Below are 23,599 nucleotides of genomic sequence, written 5' to 3' on the forward strand. Positions count from 1 at the left end.
TATTCCATCGTGACATCGCTAGGTCTCATGCTAGAATACCTGCTATAAACTATTAAGAATGAAGTGGTTGGGAAGTTTTGTCTCACCCGCTTTACAGTCCAGAATTTGGCTCGTCTGACTACAAAGTCTGTTTCGATAGATGCAGAAAGACACTCTAGGATATACTTCACTTTGGAACAGAGTATCCTAAAATGGTTTGATTCGTTCTTGGCCCCAAAAGATGAGCAGTAGTTCTTTTGGCAGAAATAAAAGCTAAAAATTAGAATAAATCCCGCATATTTAACCCATAATAATTATAATTCATTATAAATCAATTATAATTTATTATAACACAGTTATAATTTAATTATAAGACTATTATAATTGGTTATAACAATTTCATAATTGATTATAATAGTGTTATAATAATTATAATTTATCATTACACCATTCTAATTTATTATAACACTATTATAATTAATTATAACTACATTATAATTGATTATAACACAGTTCTAATTTATTATAAAAATTATAAATTATCAGAACTATATTATAATTGTTTAAAACACTGTCATAATTGATCATAACGATGCTATAACACTATTATAATACAATTATAATTCATCAAAAAACACTTATAAATTATTATACCACAGTTATAATCCATTATAACAATTATAATTCTTTAGAACATTATTATAATTGATTATAACATTGTAATAGTTCATTTCAATATTAATATAATTCATTATAATTTATTGTAATAATTATAATTCCTCTCAGCAATATTATAATTAATTATATCAATGTTATACTTAATTATAATACCATTATAATTCATTATAATTTAATATAATTCATTATAACACTATAATAAATGATTATAACACCATTATAATTCAATATAATACTATTATAATTCATTATATTAAAGGTTAAATTCATTATAATAAATACAATTAATTATAATACTATTAAAATTGATTATTACATTATTTTAATTTATTATAACACTGTTATAATTTATTTAAATACCATTATAATTTATTATAACACTATTGTAATTCATTGTAATAGTTATAATTCATTATAACACAATTATAATTTATTATAACACTATTATAATTCATTATAACACTAATATAATTGATTACAACAACATTAAAATTGATTATAACACTCCTGTAATTTATTATAACGCTATTATAATTAATTTTAATAATTATAATCCTTTGTAACACTGTTATAAATTATTATAACAGTATTTTAATTAATTATACTAACATTATAATTATTTATAACACTATTTTAATTTATTATAACACTATTATAATAAATTATAATACTATTTACATTCATTATAACAATGTTATGATTGATAATAACGATGTTATAATATAGTTATAAATCACTGTTATTATTATAATTCATTACAGCACAATTATAATTGATTATAACACTATTATAATTTATAATTATAACACTATTATAATTTATATAATACTATTATTATTGATTATAACAATATTATAATTCATTATGATACCATTATAATTCATTATGTTTTGTAATTTAAAATTATAAAATTTCTAAAACAATTCTTTAATTTTAACAAATATAATTTTTCCAAGTATTTTCAATTTTTAAAACCTCACAGTTTTCAGTTACTTTCACCCTTATGTTTGGGTCATACGTAGATGCCTTTCGGCCCATATTTCTCTAATTAGTTCTTCAAATATAAATGATTGATAGTTGTTCAAACAAACAAACTAATACCCGTATTTATTTAGGAAATATGTTCGATCCTATTTATAGGGCATTATGGAAATAATAACAAAAAAGTCACATGTTCGTAGGCGTTCTTTAATATTCAAACTTGTCATGTTTAACTCTTCATTTCTGGTAATTTTTCTTAAGAAAACTTTAATTAGTTAGGTTTTTCTCACACAAAATATATTTAAATAAATTCTAGCAGCATCATTAACATGTCATTTTCATTAGTTTTGAATGAAAATGACACATTATTGCGGAAAATGTCTTCACTATAGGGATACCAGGAAAAATATACGCACATGTAGAGAATGATTTTTGTTTTTGACAGCTGACAGTTCTTTGTTGTGTTTGTTATAAATGATTATTTTTTTTTTCATATTCTTGCTTATTCAATCACATATCTAAATATTGTAACCATTCAATTACTTTGTTACCCGTACTAATGGTTTGTGAGAGCGGATAAGTACAATTGAATACTAAGGTACTTTTTAAGTACTATTTTAACATATTTAATTTCGAGACCTTGAAAGTCCCTCTAAGGCAGTGATGTTCAAAAATAAAAATGAAGATATTTGGTGAGAGAGCTACCCAGCAAACATAATGGCAAACACTTAAAATAACAACAAAATGAAGAAAGTTTAAATTTAGAATTTTTGTCAAATAAAACCAATTTATTAAATGAATATAATTTAAATTTTAAGGAAATGAAAGAATATACATTATACGGCCGAAATACTCTCAAATATTTTATTTATTTTTAACTTTGTTTTTTTTGTGTTCAATTGTAATTGAAACGCGTGTGTTTGCTATGCTTCATCCAAAAACCAACCAACAACAATGCTTATTGAATTTCTGAAAAAATGAGACATTTATTACGCTCTTTAAAAGAGCGTAACAAATGTGTTTAAATTTTTTAATTATTATTTTCTTGATACATAATTACACAATTATTTATATAGTAGTTCCAATAGTACTTTTTTTTATCCCCTTTCTCTTTAACCCTCAACATTCCTGTTAATTAAACAGAACCCTAAATTTATTTAAATTTCTTTTTATAAACAAAAATTATAAATGCGTATGTAAATTTTATACAATGACCTTTAAATGACGAATTAAGGGGGGAAAAAAATAGACAAGACAAGAACATACAAATTATTCGTAAAAAAAATTAGCATAATTTGTTTTATTTTGTTCATGACAAAAGAAAGTTGAAAGACACCTACAAAACACGTGTTGAAAATATGTTCAAAGGGTTGTTTGTTGTATAATTGAAAAATTCATTCAAAAGTTTTTTTTTTGTTTGGTGTGTCGAAAAACTATTTGACTTTTCTATTAGCTGGTAGTATTTTGTTACAAAATTGCTGTTTTTTTTTGTAGAAATTTAATTTGTTTGAAGTCTTTTGTTTCTGGTTGTTATGCCCAATTTAGTAGATGGTTCTTTAATAGTAGACATTAGCGGCAAAAACAAAACAAAAAAGAAATACTTTAATAACATCATATTTTTGTATCAGGGTGTGCCAGAAATTTTTATTTTTTCCCAAATGATTAAGGGATTATGAAATAAATTCATTGTAACATTATTTTAATTCATTATAACACTATTATAACAGAATTATAACGAAATATAACCATGTTATAATAAATTTTAACACTTTTATAATTCATTATAACACTGTTACAATTTATTATAACGCTGTTACAATTTATTATAACGCTGTTATAATTTATTATAACTCTGTTGTAATTTATTATAACACGGTTATACTTCGTTATAATACAGTCATAATTCATTATAACACTGTTATAATTTATTATAACACAGTTCTAATATATCATAACACTGTTCTAATATATCATAACACTGTTCTAATTTATCATAACGCTGTTATAATTTATTATAACGCTGTTATAATTTATTATAACACTGTTATAATTTATTATAACGCTGTTATAATTTATTATAACACATTTATAATTTATTATAACACAGTTATAATTTATTATAACACTGTTATAATTTATTATAACGCTGTTATAATTTATTATAAAACTGTTATAATTTATTATAAAGCTGTTATAATTTATTATAACACTGTTATAATTTATTATAACACTGTTATAATTTATTATAACACTGTTATAATTTATTATAACGCTGTTATAATTTATTATAACACTGTTATAATTTATTATAACACTGTTATAATTTATTATAACACTGTTATAATTTATTATAACACTGTTATAATTTATTATAACGCTGTTATAATTTATTATAACGCTGTTATAATTTATTATAACGCTGTTATAATTTATTATAACACAGTTATAATTTATTATAACGCTGTTATAATTTATTATAACGCTGTTATAATTTATTATAATTTATTATAACACTGTTATAATTTATTATAACACTGTTATAATTTATTATAACACTGTTATAATTTATTATAACACTGTTATAATTTATTATAATACTGTTATAATTTATTATAACACTGTTATAATTTATTATAACACTGTTATAATTTATTATAACACTGTTATAATTTATTATAACGCTGTTATAATTTATTATAACGCTGTTATAATTTATCATAACACTGTTACAATTTATTATAACGCTGTTATAATTTATTATAACTCTGTTGTAATTTATTATAACACGGTTATACTTCGTTATAATACAGTCATAATTCATTATAACACTGTTATAATTCATTATAAACCTTTTATAATTCATTATAACACTGTTCTAATATATCATAACACTGTTCTAATTTATCATAACGCTGTTATAATTCGTTATAACACTGGTATAATTTTTTATAACACGTTTATAATTTATTATAACACTGTTAAAATTTATTATAACACTTTTATAATTTATTATAATACTGTTATAATTTATTATAACATTGTTATAATTTATTATAACACTGTTATAATTTATTATAACACTTATAATTCATTATAAACCTGTTATAACACTATTATAATTTATTATAACACTGTTATAATTTATTATAACACTGTTATAATTTATTATAACACTGTTATAATTTATTATAACGCTGTTATAATTTATCATAATGCTGTTACAATTTATTATAACGCTGTTATAATTTATTATAACGCTGTTATAATTTATCATAACGCTGTTATAATTTATTATAACGCTGTTATAATTTATTATAACGCTGTTATAATTTATTATAACGCTGTTATAATTTATTATAATGCTGTTATAATTTATTATAACGCTGTTATAATTCATTATAAACCTGTTATAATTCATTATAACACTGTTATAATTCATTATAAACCTGTTATAATTCATTATAACAATGTTCTAATATATCATAACACTGTTCTAATTTATTATAACGCTGTTATAATTTATTATAACACTGTTATAATTTATTATAACACTGTTATAATTTATTATAACACTGTTATAATTTATTATAACACTGTTATAATTTATTATAAACCTGTTACAATTTATTATAACACTGTTATAATTTATTATAAAACTGTTACATTTTATAATAACGGTGTTATAATTTATTATAACACATTTATAATTTATTATGACACTGTTATTCATTATAGAATTGTTATAATTTATTATACCACTTTTATAATTAATTATAAAACTGTTATAATTCATTATGACTCTGTTATAATTCATTATAACATGGTTATAATACATTATAACACCGCTATAATTTATTATAATACTTATAATATATTATAACACTGTTATTATTTATTATAACACTGTTAGAATTTATTATAACACTTTTACAATTTATTATAACGCTGTCATTATTTATTATAACTCTGTTATAGTTGATTATAACACTGTTATAATTCGTTATAAAACTGTTATAATTCATTAAAACACTGTGATAATTTATTATAACACTGTTATTAATTATAGCACTGTTGTAATTTTTTATAAAACTGTTATAATTCATTATAACAATGTTGTAATTCATTATAACACTGATATAATTCATTATAACACTTATAATATATTATAACACTGTCATAATTTTTATAACACAGTTACAATTTATTATGTATAATATTACGCGATTTTTCTTAAATCTATTATTTATTATTTTTGAGGCTCCCCCTAACTGTCATTATTATACAAGTATGTATGTAGATATGTATGTATTTGTGACTAGTATGCATGTAAATATTTCGTACGAGTATACGAAATTCGGTTAAGGTTATTGTACCTTTAATTTATTTGTATTTTAATTCATTATTATGCTGTTTTTTCCAACTGTTCTTTCTTTCTTTTTTTTATTTTTATTATTTATTTATAATTTTATTTTCGTATACAAATTTTTATACATATACAATTTTTCTTTTATTTTTTGTGTTGGTTGGCTGATTTTTTTTTCAATTTTTTCACGTTAGGTCGTTGACATTTTTTTTTTCTTTCGTTTAGACAATTTATTGGATTTTTTTTTTGTTTGTTTGGCGTGTTGGGACTTTGTTGGGTACTATTAAAAATATACTTAAGGGAGGTAGGTACTTGCAAACATAATTGAACATACATAGGTACTATAATAGTGATAGGTACAGAGTACTTGGGTATCTTGCCAATGGTACCTTGGCATCATCTCTGTTTTGGAATAATGTTTGTTGTTTTTATTTCCAAAGGAAATATGTATGTAAGCCAATTTTCTTAGAATTAAATTGAATTTTTTTCAATTTCTTTAAAAATAAATTTAACAAAAGTCTTTTAGGAATTGTAGGAATAATTTGAAATTGTTATAGATTTATTTAACAAGAATTAGCATTAAAGCCCCAAAAATTCAAGCAAATGTAATTATGTTTTAAAATGTAATTATGTTTTAAACTTGAAAAATATTTGAAAAAAATTAAATATTTTTCAAACAAAAAACAAATGGTTTAAATTTATGTTTCCTTTTTACTGGAGAATGCTATTGAAATAAAGTGTAATTCAATTGCTTGACTACAATTCAAGGCTTGAATTACACTTGCTATCAACTTGAATTCCAGCAAAAATACTTATTGGGGAATATTTGATTGTTTTAAAAAATAACTTTTTTCTTTGTGCCAACAAAGCGTCATATGCAGGAAGTTGGGCGCTACTCAAGCAGCAATTTCAAGAGACCTTAAAAGACAATTTTGCATGTCCGAAATGATGCTTCAACACTCTAAAAGAAAATAATTTTTGCACCGAATCATTACTTGCGATGAAAAATGGATCAATTACGATAACCCGAAGCGTAATAGATCGTATGTGAAGCCTGTCCAAACAGCCGAATCGATATCAAAGCCAAATATCCATGGCGCTAATATTCTGTATGTTGTGGGGTCTATTATGAGCCGCTGAAATCTGGCCAGAACTCCAGGGGTAACCCGTACCGAACGTAACTGATTCGTTTGAAGCGAGCATTGACCGATAAACGCTCAGAATATGCGGCCAGACATGAAATATTCCATCATGACAACTCTCGGCCACATGTTGCAATATCTATTAAAACTATTTAGAATGAAGTTGTTGGGAAGTTTTGCCTCATCCGCTTTATAGTGCAGACCGCGCCAGTCTGACTTTTATTTGTTTCGATCAATGCAGAACGCTCTCTCTGTGATACGCTTCACTTTGGAACAGAGTATCCGATATTGGCTTTAAAAGATGAGCAGATGAGTTCTTGGCCTTAAAAGATGAGCAGATATTTTGGTTTGGAATCCATATGTTGGCAGAAAGATGGGAAAATGTCATAGCTAACAATGACCAATACTTTGAATAAATTTATATTTTCATGTTTCAAAATGTTTCAAATACTATTGGAAATGCTAATTCGATCTGTACAAAACTTACAAGATCATTAGAGAAGAAGTTAAACTGTTTAAATTTTTCAATTTTTCAAAATTAAAATTTTTAAATTCCCCACAGAGGATTCTACGTACCTATGCGTTTCAAGTTTTAATTTAAAAAAAATTAATTCTGCCTTTTAATAGACCAAATTATACATAAATCGAGTGAATAGTTTAGAAGTTATGGACAAATTGAATCCAAATTTTTTTAAAAAATTTTGACTTCTGCCTACTTAAATATGAAATATTAACTGCTACTCTATTGATACACCAAATTTTCGAGTAATCGTACCTAGTAATAGATAAGAAGTCATGGACTTATTTATTCTGAAATTTGAAAAATTTTGAATTCTTTCAACATTAATCTAAAAACTTAACGCATTCTCTATTGATGGACAAAATTTTCAAGTAATCGATTCAATAGTTTGGAAGTTCGGGACACATTTATGAGTTAAAATTTTTAATTTCTTAATCTTAATCTCCATTTCTATTAAATAAACCAAATTGTTCAGAATTTAACCCATTGTTTAGAAGTTAAGGACACATTTATGATAAAATATTTTACTACTACGTCACAATTCCATACTACGTCACGTAAATAAAGTAAGTCACTTATGCACCTACACATCCTTGATGACACACTCAACCCCCAAGAAACCATATGTACAATTAAATGACACTTGAATTAGATTCAATGAATAATCCCCTTCCAAACAACGTAATAGATTAAATGCCCCGAAAACCAGCTGCTTACTACAAAAATATATCAGAAATGAGGGGTGTAAAAAAACAAATCTACTTAAACAAAAAATTTCACGTGTAGAAAACAATATGTAGCTACATAATTTAAGAGAAACTACAAAACAATAACAAAATGACAACAACGACGAAATAAATTATTAACAAGACAATAATCACCAACGAGGAATTCAACATCAAATAAAGATGAAAACAATAATTTTTTATTCTATAGAAATACCTAGTATGTATAAATTCTTTCATACACAATGAATCAAACAACAACAACAATAAATTAATAATAATAAAAATTATAACAGACTAAACAACGACCTAAAAACAACAAAAAAGAAGAATTCCAAACCACCACCGCCGCCACCATCTTCGTCATCATCATCATTATTATCATCTACAATCAACGAAAACATCGTCATCATGTTGTTTGTTTCGTCTCTTTTGCTCCTCTCTTCAGTAAATACCTTATTAAAATCGAGTCATACCGAGCAAACAACCAGCCAGCAACAACAACAATATCATCATCACCATCAGTCAGACACAAAAAAGGACGACCTTCAAGTAATGTTGAATTTGTGTACGCAAACGACCTTGCTAAGGAAACAAAAACACTCAAACACACACACACTAAATTATACACACATAAACAACAACAACAACACAAAGCAAAAAAACACGAAGTCTACTCGGCTCTCTAGAATCGAAATTTATGTGTACAATAAGAACAACCATTAAAGTGTTAGAGGGAGTGAGAGAGTGAGATATACATACACACAATAAGGGAAGAATTTTTGTTTAGTTAAGAAGAAGAAAAAAAGACGAAGAACTTTATTTTTATATTATGCTTCTTCTTCAAGAAATTACGACGAAGCTTTTAATACAAACAAAAAGAAAAAAAACATGCAAAATATAAAGAAAATAAATATGAGTAGTGAAAAAATAAGAAAAAAAAAACAATAAAATGCGCATTGTTTGTGTTAAGAGTAGAAGAAAGAGAGAATATAAAAAGAGTATCATTTAATAATACCTTGTTTAAGTCACAGGACTGGATAGTTTAGTACTATTATATTTGCTTAGTACTTTTAGTGCCATTATTACAACTTGTCGTTATAGTTAAAGTTACCTTTAAGGGTACCTTTTTCTATTGCTTAAAGTTACCTTTAACTATAACGGCAAGTTGTAATAATGGCCCTTAGTAGTGCCAAACTAATTCCCACTTCGGCTATAAGATTTTATTTTTATTAAAATGGTTTTAACTCCCAGTTCCTCGATGTCCAAACTATATGAAGAACAAATGTTTGCATGAAAAACACTTAAAATATTTATTTTATTAAAGGTTTGTTTATAAACCAAAATTTCCATATTACATTTTTCTTATTATCATTTGATTACATCAAAATTTCATTCTGAATAAGGGTGAATTTTTGGAATGGTTTCCATACAAATTTGTTCGACTGACTTTTCTATTGACATCGGGGTATTATGAACAAATATTAACGGAAAATTATTAAAATGAGTAAATTTTTAGACTGCCGATAGCAAACACAGGGACATTCTAATCAAATAAATATTTAAATAAAAGCAAAACACCGTTTATAAGACTAATTTCATTTCTAAAATCAAATGTACCTATACCTATGAGAAATTTCCAAAAATTTTAATTTGACTTCAATTTCAGTTTCAATCGAAAATCTTTTTATAGTTTTGGAAATTTTCTTCATTTCTCTATTCATAAATCTGTTGCTATTTTAATTTTGACTTCAGTAATCAATATTTTTTACTATAATTTTACACTGAATCCTGGATATATTTTAATTCCAATATTTCAGGTTCTTTTTCTTCTCGAATTTACCATTAATCATGGAAATTTCTTTACTCTAGTTTTATGATATTTTAATTCCAATATTTGTGGATCTTTTTTAATCCGATTTTAGCTTCATTCGTAAATCTTTTAACCCTTAACTGGTATCGCGGGGTCAAAATGACCAACCATTTTGTATTTTTTAACTTAAAAGCAAAACGCTACTATTTATATAAGAAACAAGTTATGACATATATGAAATAAAGTTTTTATTTCTATATAAGAAAATGTTGTTTAATAAAATATAAAAAAAAATTCAAAATTATGTTTAGAACAGTAAATATTTAATTTTTTCAATTATGTAACTGGAAATATCGACACCAGTTAAGGGTTAACTTCAATCGTGGTTTAATTTCTACTAATTTTTAGTTTCAATCCTCAATTAATTGCTACTACAGTCTTAGCTTCAATATTTTTCTACTTCAATTTTAACTCCAATAGTAGGTAGATCATTTTATATTCCAAATATGAACCGATTTTGAAGATAAATCTAAAATAGATTTTAAAAATCCTCATAATTTAGTACATTTAGAAAATTAAAAACGATTTTTTTTAACATTTAAGAGTTCTTCAAAAAATTACCCTTAAATTTGCTCATTAACAACTCACAAATTCTCACTAACTCTCTTAAAATCCCCACAACTCTTAACCATATACTCTTTCACTCGCTATTGCACTATGCGTCATGGTAGTTTTTACATAAAAAAAGGTGTTAAAAAACAAGTCAATTTTTATACCGAATCATATTGGTATTGGAAATCATGTATTTGAAAAAAAATAATATTGAAAAGACAACAAAACAAAAATGAAAAGACAGAAAAAAAACAGAAAACAAGTGGTGAAACTAGTTTAAAAATATACAACAGAAAAATTATTATTATTTTTCCCCAACAATTCGTAGCAGCACAGCAATTGTAGTTGTAGTAAAGAAAGAAGCAGGTAAAGTGGGCATAAATTCCCTCAGGCTTTTTTGTTGTGAGTTTTTTTATATGTATGACTTCGTTTAGTATTTGAAAAGTAATAGAAATTAATCCCCAAGAATAAAGGTATAAAAGATAATAGAAGATTGGAGAGTTAAAACGAAAGAACAGAAGAAGGTTCAATTAAAGTTTATAGAGATAGTAAATAAAAGTAAATGAATTTGAAATGTTTTTTTAATTCAGAGTTGTATTTTTAAATGAATGGCAGAGTTGCATTTCTAAAATAAAAAAATCAGAGAATTTTTTTATAAAAGACCAGAGTCTTTATAGAAATCCAGACAGAGTCTTTTAAAATGACCAGAGTCTTTATAAAAAACCAGAGTCTTTTAAAAAGACCAGAGTCTTTATAAAAGACCAGAGTCTTTATAAAAGACCAGAGTCTTTATAAAAGACCAGAGTCTTTACAAAAGACCAGAGTCTTTACAAAAGACCAGAGTCTTTATAAAATTTTAGAGTCTTTTAAAAAGATCAGAGTCTTTACAAAAGACCAGAGTCTTTACAAAAGACCAGAGTCTTTATAAAATTTTAGAGTCTTTTAAAAAGATCAGAGTCTTTTCAAAAGACCAGAGTCTTTATAAAAGGCCAGAGTCTTTATAAAAGACCAGAGTCTTTATAAAAGACCAGAGTCTTTTAAAACGACCAGAGTCTTTTAAAACGACCAGAGTCTTTTAAAACGACCAGAGTCTTTTAAAACGACCAGAGTCTTTTAAAAAGACCAGAGTCTTTATAAAAGACCAGAGTCTTTATAAAAGACCAGAGTCTTTATAAAAGACCAGAGTCTTTATAAAAGACCAGAGTCTTTATAAAAGACCAGAGTCTTTATAAAAGACCAGAGTCTTTATAAAAGACCAGAGTCTTTATAAAAGACCAGTCTTTATAAAAGGACAGAGTCTTTATAAGAGATCAGTCTTTTAAAAAGACCAGAGTTTTTTATAAAGACCAGAGTCTTTTAAATATACAAGAGTCTTTAAAAAAGATTGTTTTATAAAATGCCAGATTGTTTTATAAAAGACCAGAGTCATGTGTTTTAAGGTCATTAAAAATATCGCAGTCTTTTAAAAATAGAGACAGAGAGCCGGAGTGTTTAAACAAGACTTACTAGTTTAGTGCGTCAACTGGGAAGTAAGGCTCTTAGGAATTTTTGGAGATTCCTTTGGTAAATTGTTATTATTAAACAATCTTAAGGCTTTTGCAATGAATTCCTATTTAATCCACTAATTTTTCTTTCATTGCTCTACAAATAGCAAATTTATGTTCCTATTATTTTATAAATTGTTATTTCTTAACATATTGCCTTTTAAATTAATCCACAAGTGCTAATTTTAAATTCTTACCAACATGTTGTGCAACTTTAAATGCAATATATTGTATCATTTAACTTTAAATTATTAAATTGTTAGCATATTAAACTATTCATTATATTTAAAACTGCTGACACAATTTCCGGTTTAAAATTTCAATATTGTAAAAAAATATATATAACCATGTTTTTAAAACAAGATAGTTGACTCAATTATAGAAAATGCGGCCTTTCCATTTCTAAAAAGTACTTTGGAGTCAATTTTCTAGACAGATCAGCCCATAACAGAGATACTTTCGTAAACAAATTTTGAACTTATGTAACCAAGTCTTGCAAATAACCTCCATGTTTGAATTAAGATGTTTCGAAGGACCAACATTTTCACAACCATACAGAACTGAAAAGTTTATATTGCCATCTGGCTTTTTACTGTGTAACTGGTAGGAAACAAAGAAGTTTGGTTTGCATTTTTTATTCACAGATTCATGATGCTAAAGAAAGAGGTTCGAAGGACCAATATTTGCATAAGGAAATCAACCTACTTTCTGGAAAGCAATATATCTTTAACTTATAGAATTTTAATAAGAGTTTTTATTCCAAGGACACACATTAGGTTTCATAATTTGCATGCATTTCAAGCGGTTCGAAGGACCATTAATATTAAAAATCAACAAATAACTTTAATATTAAAAATATTTACAACCAAACGCTGCTTTATAGTCATATATTTGAAACTGTAAGGAATAAAATATTTTCGCTTTTATTTTAAAGATTCTTGGGGTCAATCAAGTTGATTCGAAGGACCATTATCAAATGACTAATTGAATTCCGAATTGTGTTGTGATTAGGTCCTTCGTAGCTACTTGATTGTCGCTAAGATGCTGTAAAATAAAAATCAACATCTTTTTTTTCATTGCAGTTTAAATATCAAGGTATTTTGTATTGAATATTTACATGTTTGTTTGATAATGGTCCTTCGAATCAACTTGATTGACAAATTATGCTTTTAATGGCATTGATTCCAACTGTTAAGAAACAAAACAAATTTATTTGATTCCACAGCTTTATTCTGTCAATCTAGGAGGTTCTAAGGACCTAAATATCGAAACTGAAATGCTACGTTCCTAAATCGATAAGGCTGAACTTTTCGATGGCAGCATCAAAGATGTTCTGTCTGCCTACTTTGGCTTTAAAATCCAATAAATTACAATGATTTGAGTTTTTAATGGAATCAACTGAAAACAAAACTTTGTCCATCAAAGAGGTTCGAAGGACCTACTTTTTCTTAGGCAAATTAACGTAGTTTCTAGATAGAAAATTTTTCTAAACTTATTGGATTTGAATTGGAAATTAATTAACAAGAACACAAATTTTATTCTTTGTCCGTATGTTCCAACGGTTCGAAGGACCATTCCATGAAGCCAAATTATGCTTTTTGAATTGGTAATTAATTAACAAGAACACACATTTTATTCTTTGTCCGTGAAGGACCATTCCATGAAGCCTAATTATGCTTTTAATGGCATTGATTCGAACTGTTAAGAAACAAAACAAATTTAATTATTTTCTCAGCTTTATTCTGTCGAAGGACTTAAACATCCAAATTGAAATGCGAACTTCTTAAATAGAGCAGGCTGAAATTTCCGAAGATGTTTTGACTGCCTTCTTTGGCTTTAAAATCCAATTAATCAGAATGATTCAAGTTTTTAATGGAATCAACAAAAAACAAAACTTTGTCCATCAAAGAGGTTCGAAGGACCTACTTTTTCTTATGCAAATTATCGTAGTTTCTACTGAGAAAATGTTGCTAAACTTATTAGTTTTGAACTGGAAATTAAGTAACAAGGACTTGAAGTTGGGTTCATGGTTTGTCAGTATGTTCAAGCGGTTCGAAGGACCATTATTAAAATCCATAAAATAACTAAAATATTGAAAATGTTTAATACAAATCACACTCAAGGAATTGAAAGTAAAGTAAGATTTTCGTTGTTACTTTACACGATCTTGACTATTCGGAATTAAATAAATAAAAGTTATGCTTTTAATGGCATTTATGTCAACATAGATACATCTATGTCATCATAGATTCATGCTGTCAATCTAAGAATTTCGAAGGACCTAAATTTCCAAACTAAAGTACTACAAATTTCTACTAAAATACCACATTCTATTATCGGAGGTCTCATCATGAAGGCTGAACGGCAGGATTAATGATTGTCTTCCTCTCGACTTTGGCACAGATTCATGCAATCGATCTAAGAGGTTCTTAGGCCCTAAATTTCTAAACTGAAATAGTAGACAACAATTATTGTTACAGTTAACGTAAAATATTTAGTTTCAAAGGAACAGAGTTAGGTTCAGAATGAGTATTTTTAAGTGGTCCGAAGGACCATAATTTTTTTGTAAAAATAAAATAATTGAATTAAGTATGGACACTGAAAGAAACGTTTTGTGAATTTATTTAAAATATTTTTGTGAACGATTGTTATGAAATAATATTAAGCTGTTAGTAAACGAATAGTTTTCAAAGAATGGTTCGAAGGACCTAAATTTCCATTCGAAAAATAACATAGTTTTTGAACTATTAAAGTGGGTAATTGTTATTCAATTTTTGAAATTCCATTTGGAAAACATTTAGAGTCATCTAGACAATTAAATAGGGGTTCGAAGGACCTACAATTTCTTTCTAAAAAAAATATTAAAATCGCTAAATTAAATTTATGGAATAAATTTCTTTAGTTATTGCATTTTAAACCATCAATTTCTGCTTGTAGAGTACACTTCATAATGGCTTGGAAACCATTAGATCATTTTTAAAATTTATTTCTTACAATTCTTTCAAACTCCACTTGAATGCACTGGAAAAAATGCTCTCATATACAAGGTGTGTCTTTTTGTAAGTAGTTTCTATTGTGGCAGTTTAGCAGTATTTGCATTTAAATTGCGGGTTTTTTAAAGGAAAAAAATCAAAATTCTTATAAAAACTATGTAAAATGACGCTTGAAAAACTATGTGGTCGTCTGTACGTTCATTCATACGTCTAACTGTCTGTCTATTCGACTCTAACTCTGTAATAGTCGTTCTAAACTTATAGTTCAATTAAACAAAATACTTGTTCGATTTTAATTCTTTTTTAGTTTTTTGTTCATTTCTTTTATTGTATATTTAATTTTATTATTTATTTCTTAAGCTTGATTTTCAATTACATTTAACCATGCGATTTTTTTTGTTGTTTGTTGGTAAAGTATGAATAAGTTTGATTGTCTGTCCTTCTGTCCGTCCGTCCATGCATTTAGCTGAGTGAGTACTAGTTAGTAGAAGTAGTAGAATTAGTAGTAGTAGTTGTTGTAGTTGTTGCATTAAACTTACATTTCCTGTTAAGTTTATTTGTAAAATGTTGTTTGTATGTTCGACAAGTTGCAAGTATAGAAACATTTTTTAACATACTTTGCATATTGACATAATAAAATGAACTTTGTATTGAATTGAATATTTGTGTAAGTGGAAAATATTTATTATATTGTGTCTATATAGAAATAAAAAATACAAGACACGATCCTAGCACGAAATTCACATTAGAAAATCATTTGTCATACTCAAAACTATTTATGCAAAACACCAGCAGATATACACCAACAAAAAAAACAAACATGTTAGAGTGATCTAATCGGCTATAGCGAATATTATATACCCTTCAGATTAGTATTAAACAAATTTCTAAATTGGTCCTTCGAACCTCAAAAAAAAAAATGCATAAAAATCCATCACTCATTTGTGTGTCGTTTGAAACTAAATAATGTCCAAATTGAAGCCCATAATTTAATAACAATTACTTTAATACTTCAAAAACAAGTTTATTTTTCGAATAGAAATTTAGGTCCTTCAAACCTTTATTTCATTGACAGCAAGGCTTCTTCGAACCTCCTAAGAATGGATAACATTCATGAACCGAACGTGTATCTTTCAAATTAAATGTTTTTCAAATTAAAACCCTTATATTTAACTACAATTACCTACTCTTACAAATATAGGTCCTTCAAACCTTTCATTTGACAGCAAAACTCCTTCGAACCTCCTTAAAATTAATACTAATCCTGGACTAAACGTGTGTGCTTTGAAACTAAATGATTTTCAAATTGAAACCCATAAATTTAATAACAATTACTCACTTTAATACTTCAGAAACTAGGTTTTTTCGAATGGAAATTTAGGTCCTTCGAACCTAAACTGACAGCAAAACTACTTCGAAATTCCTAAAAATAATACTAATCCTGAACCGAACGTGTGTCCTTAAAATTTAACTACAATTATCTACTTTAATACTTTAGAAATAAGTTTCTTTAACGAATGAAAATGTTGGTCCTTCGAGCGCTTTTTTGATTTTCAGTAAAACCACTTCCAACCTTTTAAAAATACATACTAATCCTTAATAAATGTGTGTGTATTTTGAAACTAAATGGTTCCCGAATTGATACCCATTATTTAACCAAAATTGTCCACTTTAATACCTAAGAAACTAGGTTCTTCAAAAACTCTTTCTCAAAAATCTATTTTTAATTTTCAATCCCCTAATTATAAAATTGAATAGATATATCGCAGTTTCTGTCAGTATTAACGGATCTCTGAATGCTAGGTAAGCATGCAAGTAGACTCGCATTCCCTTTCAATGACCACTGTCGTTGTTGCAAAGACATGGAAAAGGAGGAAACCTTCTCAGGGCCACAGATCCTGGGCAATTGCATATTAACCAACCTCGATGAATTATCTAGGTCCAGACTCAACAAACTTCTGAGATACATAACGGCTACAGGTTGGATCTGATATCCGCCTCCTTAGCATACATTAGGATGTAAATGTCACTACATCTGACGTGTGGTGTGATCTTGTAAAAAGGCCTTCTTTCGACTCTACTTCATAACCAACCAACCAATCCAGAAACCAACTGTGAGTTCTTTGAAACTAAATGATTTTCTCATTAAAATTTAGGTCCTTCGAACCCTCTGGTGTCTGGTTTCCTAAAAATGGAATGTTAAATTTAAAACATAATTTGATTGAAAATTGATTAAAGCAAAAAAGAAAATGTTTCTTTCCTTACAGTTCAATTCCATGACTTTAAGCAGTGATTTGTATTAAGTAAATAGTTTCAATATTTCAGTTATTTCATATGGTCCTTCGAACAACTTGAAACAACTTTCAAAGCATAAATACAACTGTGTGTTTTTGGAAATAAATTTGCTTTTGAAATTCTCTAACTTTACAAACTAATACCCTCCAGAAGCTATGTCCAAACAAAAGTTTAGTTGTATAAAAAACAACAACAACGCCAAAAGAAACAAAACACAAAAAAAAACAAAATACGCAAAGCATGCACCAAGGCGAATTTATAGAAGGTGACGACAGAACTACAACAAATACAACATATACAAAAACAACAGGTACTTTGTTTTTGTAAAAAGATAAGTGAACTGTCAAAGTTGCCTGTGGTTGTTTTTGCTTTTGGGTTTGTTGTATTTTTCGCCACAACAAACACAAGTGAATTGACAGTTCACTTGTCTAAACAACTGAATAAAAAAAATAATCAGCTGTTCTTCTGTCGTCACCTTCTATAGATTCGCCTTGGCATGCACATTCAAACATACGATTTGTTGTTTTTTTGTCAAAAAAACCAACACACAACCCAAGGCGAATTCATATATGAATTCGCCTTGACACAACCAAACTAAACTTTAGTTGTATAAAAAACAACAACAACGCCAAAAGAAACAAAACACAAAAAAAAAACAAAATACACAAAGCTTGCACATCCAAGCATACGTTTTGTTGTTTTTTTGTCAAAGCATGCAATACATTGTGTTTTTTGATGAAATTTTCAGAGGTTGTCTCGGATTTTTGCTCATATCTCCGTTATTTATGGACGGATTTTGCTGATTTTAAATAGCAAAATTCTCAAAAGTATGTCTGACAGAATTGTTGAAGATTTGGATCCCGAAGATATCTGGGGCCTTCAGAAAATAGATTTCAACAGACAGACCGACAGACAGACAGACAGCCAGACAGACAGACAGACAGACAGACAGACAGACAGACAGACAGACAGACAGACAGACAGACAGACAGACAGACAGACAGACAGACAGACAGACAGACAGACAGACAGACAGACAGACAGACAGACAGACAGACAGACAGACAGACAGACAGACAGACAGACAGACAGACAGACAGACAGAAAGACAGACAGACATGGCTTAATCGACTCCGCTATCTATAAGGATCTAGAATATATATACTTTATAGGGTCGGAAATGAAAAATGTAGAAATTACAAACGGAATGACAAACTTATATATACCCTTCTCACGAAGCTGAAGGGTATAAAAACTGAATAACTAATTTAACTTACTAACTTAACTGATTAAATTACTATCAGCCTGACAAACATACAGTTCCTGGTGTAGGGCATTAAAAATACTTAAATAAATAAATAGTTTCCATATGTATTTATACGAAAATTGTTAGGTATGTAAGTAGTAAGACAAATTCATGTTAAAATTCAAAGCAAAAATGTTGTTTGTTGTTCAAACCCTAAAGTGCAAATAGATTGAATTTACAAAAAAAAAAATTATAACATACAAACATGACAGGTTGGTTTAATGGTGGGCAAAATTAGAAGTAAAATGTAATGGATATTTATGGTTTGTTAAAATAGAAATATGTTTAATAAAATGTTTGAAATTTTGTAATATGAAATAAATCTTTTATTAACATTAGTTTAGTTATAAAACTAAACTCAGATCCGTTAGTTCGTGCAGAAATTAATTGCTTAATGTCGCGTTCCTTATCATGACAACTTCTCAAGAATTCATTAAAAGGTATCTACAAACTCCTTACTTGGGCAATCATTAAACAATGTCCTGTAGACACAGCTAACAGAAAACCTAGTCGATACCGGGAAATTCCCAACAAAACTGCCCTCTTCCGGCAGCCATTTATGCAACATATAGTATGCCAAGTTATTATGTGTAATTAATGTTTGCAATATGTTGCTGGAAAAAAATCCTTATCAACATGTTGCTACTACGATTGTAAATGTGCCTATTTTTGGCAACATGTTGCTGGTAATTTGAAATATATCAAAACTTTGCAAAAATACCTCAGCAATATAACAGACGTCAAGCACTTATAGTTGTTTAGCTCTGAAGTAGAAAGTGCTAAACAACTATAAGTGCTTGCACTATATAGTAGCAACATTGTTGCTGAATTTTATTTTTATCAGCAACATGTTGCTGTCAGCCTGCTTTATTGTTATTTTAAGCCAGCAAAATTCTCTGCTGTAAACTCATTTGTTACCTACATGTTGCTGGAACACTAATATATTTTAGCAACATGTTGCTGTCAGCCTTCTTAAATATATATTTCGTTTTATTGTTATTTGACGCAAACAAAAGTCTTTGCTGTCAAATATTTTGTTAGCAACATGTTGCTGAAACAATAATGTTTTATAAAAAGTATTTTAGCAACATGTTGCTGTCAGTATTCTTACATATATATGACGTTTTATTGTTATTTTACGCAAGCAAAAGTCTCAGATGTAAAATATTTTTTTTAGCAAAATTTTGCTAGAACACTAATGTTCTAAAAGTATTTTTAAGTTTCCTGGTTTATAAAAAGTGTAATTAAAACCTTAGCATCATGTTTCTCAAGGCAAAAGTATTTCCTTTAAACATATTTTCTTAGCAACATGTTGCTAGAACACTAATATTGTATTAAAAGTGATCTTAAATGTTTCTAAGCTAGAAAATGTTACCTTAAATTAATTTAAACTCTAGCAACATGTTGCCAAACGTAATTTATTGTTTATCTAATCCTGTTTAGTTATTTCTTTAGACTAATAATTTATCAAAAGTATTTTTATGTTTTCTGGTGTATAAAAAGTGACATAAGCAACATGTTGCTGAAGGCAAAAGAATTAGCTTTGAAAATATTTTCTTAGCAACATGTTGCTAGAACTCTACTGCTTTAGTAAAAGTAATTTGAAATGGTTCTAGCTAGAAAATGTTACTTTAAATTAATTCAAACTCAAGCAACATGTTGCTAAGAGTAATTTATTGTCTATCTATTTATGTTTAACTATTTCTTTAGACTAATGTTTTATAAAAAGTATTTTTAAGTTTTCTGGTGTATAAAATGTGTAATGTGAACATTAGCAACATGTTGCTGTAGGCAAAAGTCTTTGCTTTACGAATATTTTCTTAGCAACATGTTGCTAGAACACTAAAATTGTATTAAAAGTAATTTGATATGTTTCTAAGCTAGAAAATGTTACTGTAAATTAATTCAAACACTAGCAACATGTTGCCAAAAGTAATTTATTGTCTCTCTAATCATGTTTAACTATTTCTTTAGACTAATGTTTTATAAAAAGTATTTTTAAGTTTTCTGATGTATAAAATGTGTAATGTGAACATTAGCAACATGTTGCTGAAAGCAAAAGTCTTAGCTTTAAGAATATTTTCTTAGCAACATGTTGTTAGAACACTAATATTGCATTAAAAGTGATCTGAAATGTTTCTAAGCTAGAAAATGTTACCTTAAATTAATTTAAACTCTAGCAACATGTTGCCAAACGTAATTCAATGTTTATCTAATCATGTTTAAAGATTTCTTAAGACTTATGTTTTAAAAAAGTATTTTTAAGTTTCCTGGTCCATAAAAAGTGTAATGTAAACATTAGCAACATGTTGCTGAAGGCAAAAGTCTGCTTTAAGAATATTTTCTTAGCAACATGTTGCTAGAACACTAAAATTGTATTAAAAGTAATTTGATATGTTTCTAAGCTAGAAAATGTTACTGTAAATTAATTCAAACACTAGCAACATGTTGCCAAAAGTAATTTATTGTCTCTCTAATCAAGTTTAACTATTTCTTTAGACTAATGTTTTATCAAAAGTATTTTTAAGCTTTCTGGACTATAAAAAGTGTAATGTAAAAATTTGCAACATGTTGCTGTAGGCAAAAGTCTTTGCTTTACGAATATTTTCTTAGCAACATGTTGCTAGAACACTAATACTGTATTGAAAGTAATTTGAAATGTTTCTAAGCTAGAAAATGTTACTTTAAATTAATTCAAATTGCTAAAAGTAATTTATGGTCAAGTTTAACTATTTCTTTAGACACTTTTGTTTAACAAAATAGTTTTCTTTGTTAAAATTTCTCTTTGTCTGTCTAGTTAAAACGACCTTGTGGCTATTATCAATATTTGTATAAATAAAACGCCCTGACACAATACAAAATTTACTTAAATAAACTAAAAAAAAACTATTATAAAAAAATGATTGATTTATTTTTAAATCGTTCGAAAAAAAAAAACAAACAAAATATTGTGTACTTTATAATAAAAATAAAATTTAAAGCAAATTTTTGGAACGCACCCATAATTACACATGAAATTGTTGTGGGTATTTATGGAAAAAAAGGGTTTAACCTTCAATTTATGAAAACAATAAAATAAATATCGATTAAATGCGTTCAACCACTTTTCTTTAAATCATGAGCATTACAAAAAAACCACAATAATGCTAAACTTTTGAAGGGGGGTTTTCGAAACATCTGTAACCATTTAAAACTCCCTTTAATGTTTGCCTTCAATATTTCACTTGTTGTCAAGTTCAGATTTCTTTTAAAAAGGGGGTGTTATTGCCCTTTCTTTAACTTTTCATGTAAAAATGTTTTTTTGTTGCAAAAGTCCATCATCAATTTATTATTGATTATTTGTTAGCTTCCTCTCATTCTTGTGATTTCATTTGAATTTTTTGCAATTTTGTTAAAGTATCTGTAGAAGCAGCCGATGAAGATGGCAAACAATCCCCTTTTTGTAATATTTACACGAGTATTGAAATGTCAATAACTTTAGGGTTATTGATACACAATGTTGGTTTGTTCTTATTCTTATTTTGTGTTTCTCGCTCGAGTTGTTGTTATACAAGATGACATTGACATTTATAGAAACAGAAAGCAAATGATAAAGAAAGAATAGAACATGAACGAAAAAAAAAACAAAGAAAAATCAGAGTTATGAAATGAACTTTAAGCAAAAGGGGAATTAAAAGTTTAAGAGGTTTAAAGTTGAATTAATACGAATTTGAAGACTTTAGAAACTTTCTAGGTTTAGCAACATGTTGCTGGCCGTTTAAAAGACTACCAGTACTTCATTACTAGATATATAATGTACTTAGAAACATGTTTTTGAAGTATTTTTTTTAACATTTATAAAAATATTTTATATTTTCATTCACTAAACTCTTAAAATTGTATTAATTTCCTAGAAAAAGTTTTAGAAACAATGCTGTTAAACAGTTTTTACTTCAAATGTATTATAATTCTGGCAACATGTTGCTAGTATTAAGAAATCTATCAACATTTTCCATAAATCTTAAATAAATAGGCTGAAAATTAATATAGTTGAACATTAGCAACAATGTTGCTTTAAAAAATTTTCTTTAGCAACATGTTGCTGGTAAGATATATTTATTTGTCAAACTTTTTACTTTGTTAAGAGTTTTAGATACAATATTAATGATCAATTTTCATGCAACATGTATTATATATGTTAGCAACATGTTGCTGGGAGTTTCTAATATATCCCGAGTGCCGTTTATAGTTGCTTTATTCAAGTAAAATAAAATTCATATTAAAAAAACTATCACGCTTTCTGTTTGTGGCAACATGTTGCTAAGCAATTGAAAAATATCAAAGTTTATTGTGATTTCAAGAAAGAACATGATAAAAATTAAATATTTACTATTTTTTGGGGTTAGCAACAATGTTGCTAGAAATATTTCTTCTAAGCAACATGTTGCTGTTGTGTTTTGTTCATTTAAAATCAGTTTTAGTCATATATTACTCTAGTAAATGTTTTTTAAACAATACTGTTAATATTATTTTAAGCAACATGTTGCTAGAAAATTATAAAATATACAAATTTAGCAAAAATGTCTAAACATCAAGCAATTATAAATTATTAATGTTAAAAACAATGTTGCTGGAAATAAATTTTCTTGGCAACTTGTTGCTAGCACCT

General features: G+C 27.0%; 1 protein-coding gene across 1 annotated transcript in view; it reads right to left on the reverse strand.

Moving 5' to 3' along the window:
• The window catches only part of Hr39 (Nuclear hormone receptor FTZ-F1 beta), a 67,776-nt gene that overhangs the window by 9,128 nt on the left and 35,049 nt on the right, over window positions 1–23,599 (reverse strand). The gene's annotated exons all lie outside the window — the stretch shown is intronic.

The sequence above is a fragment of the Calliphora vicina genome, chromosome 2 (assembly GCF_958450345.1).
Source record: "Calliphora vicina chromosome 2, idCalVici1.1, whole genome shotgun sequence".
Taxonomy (NCBI): Eukaryota; Metazoa; Arthropoda; class Insecta; order Diptera; family Calliphoridae; genus Calliphora; species Calliphora vicina.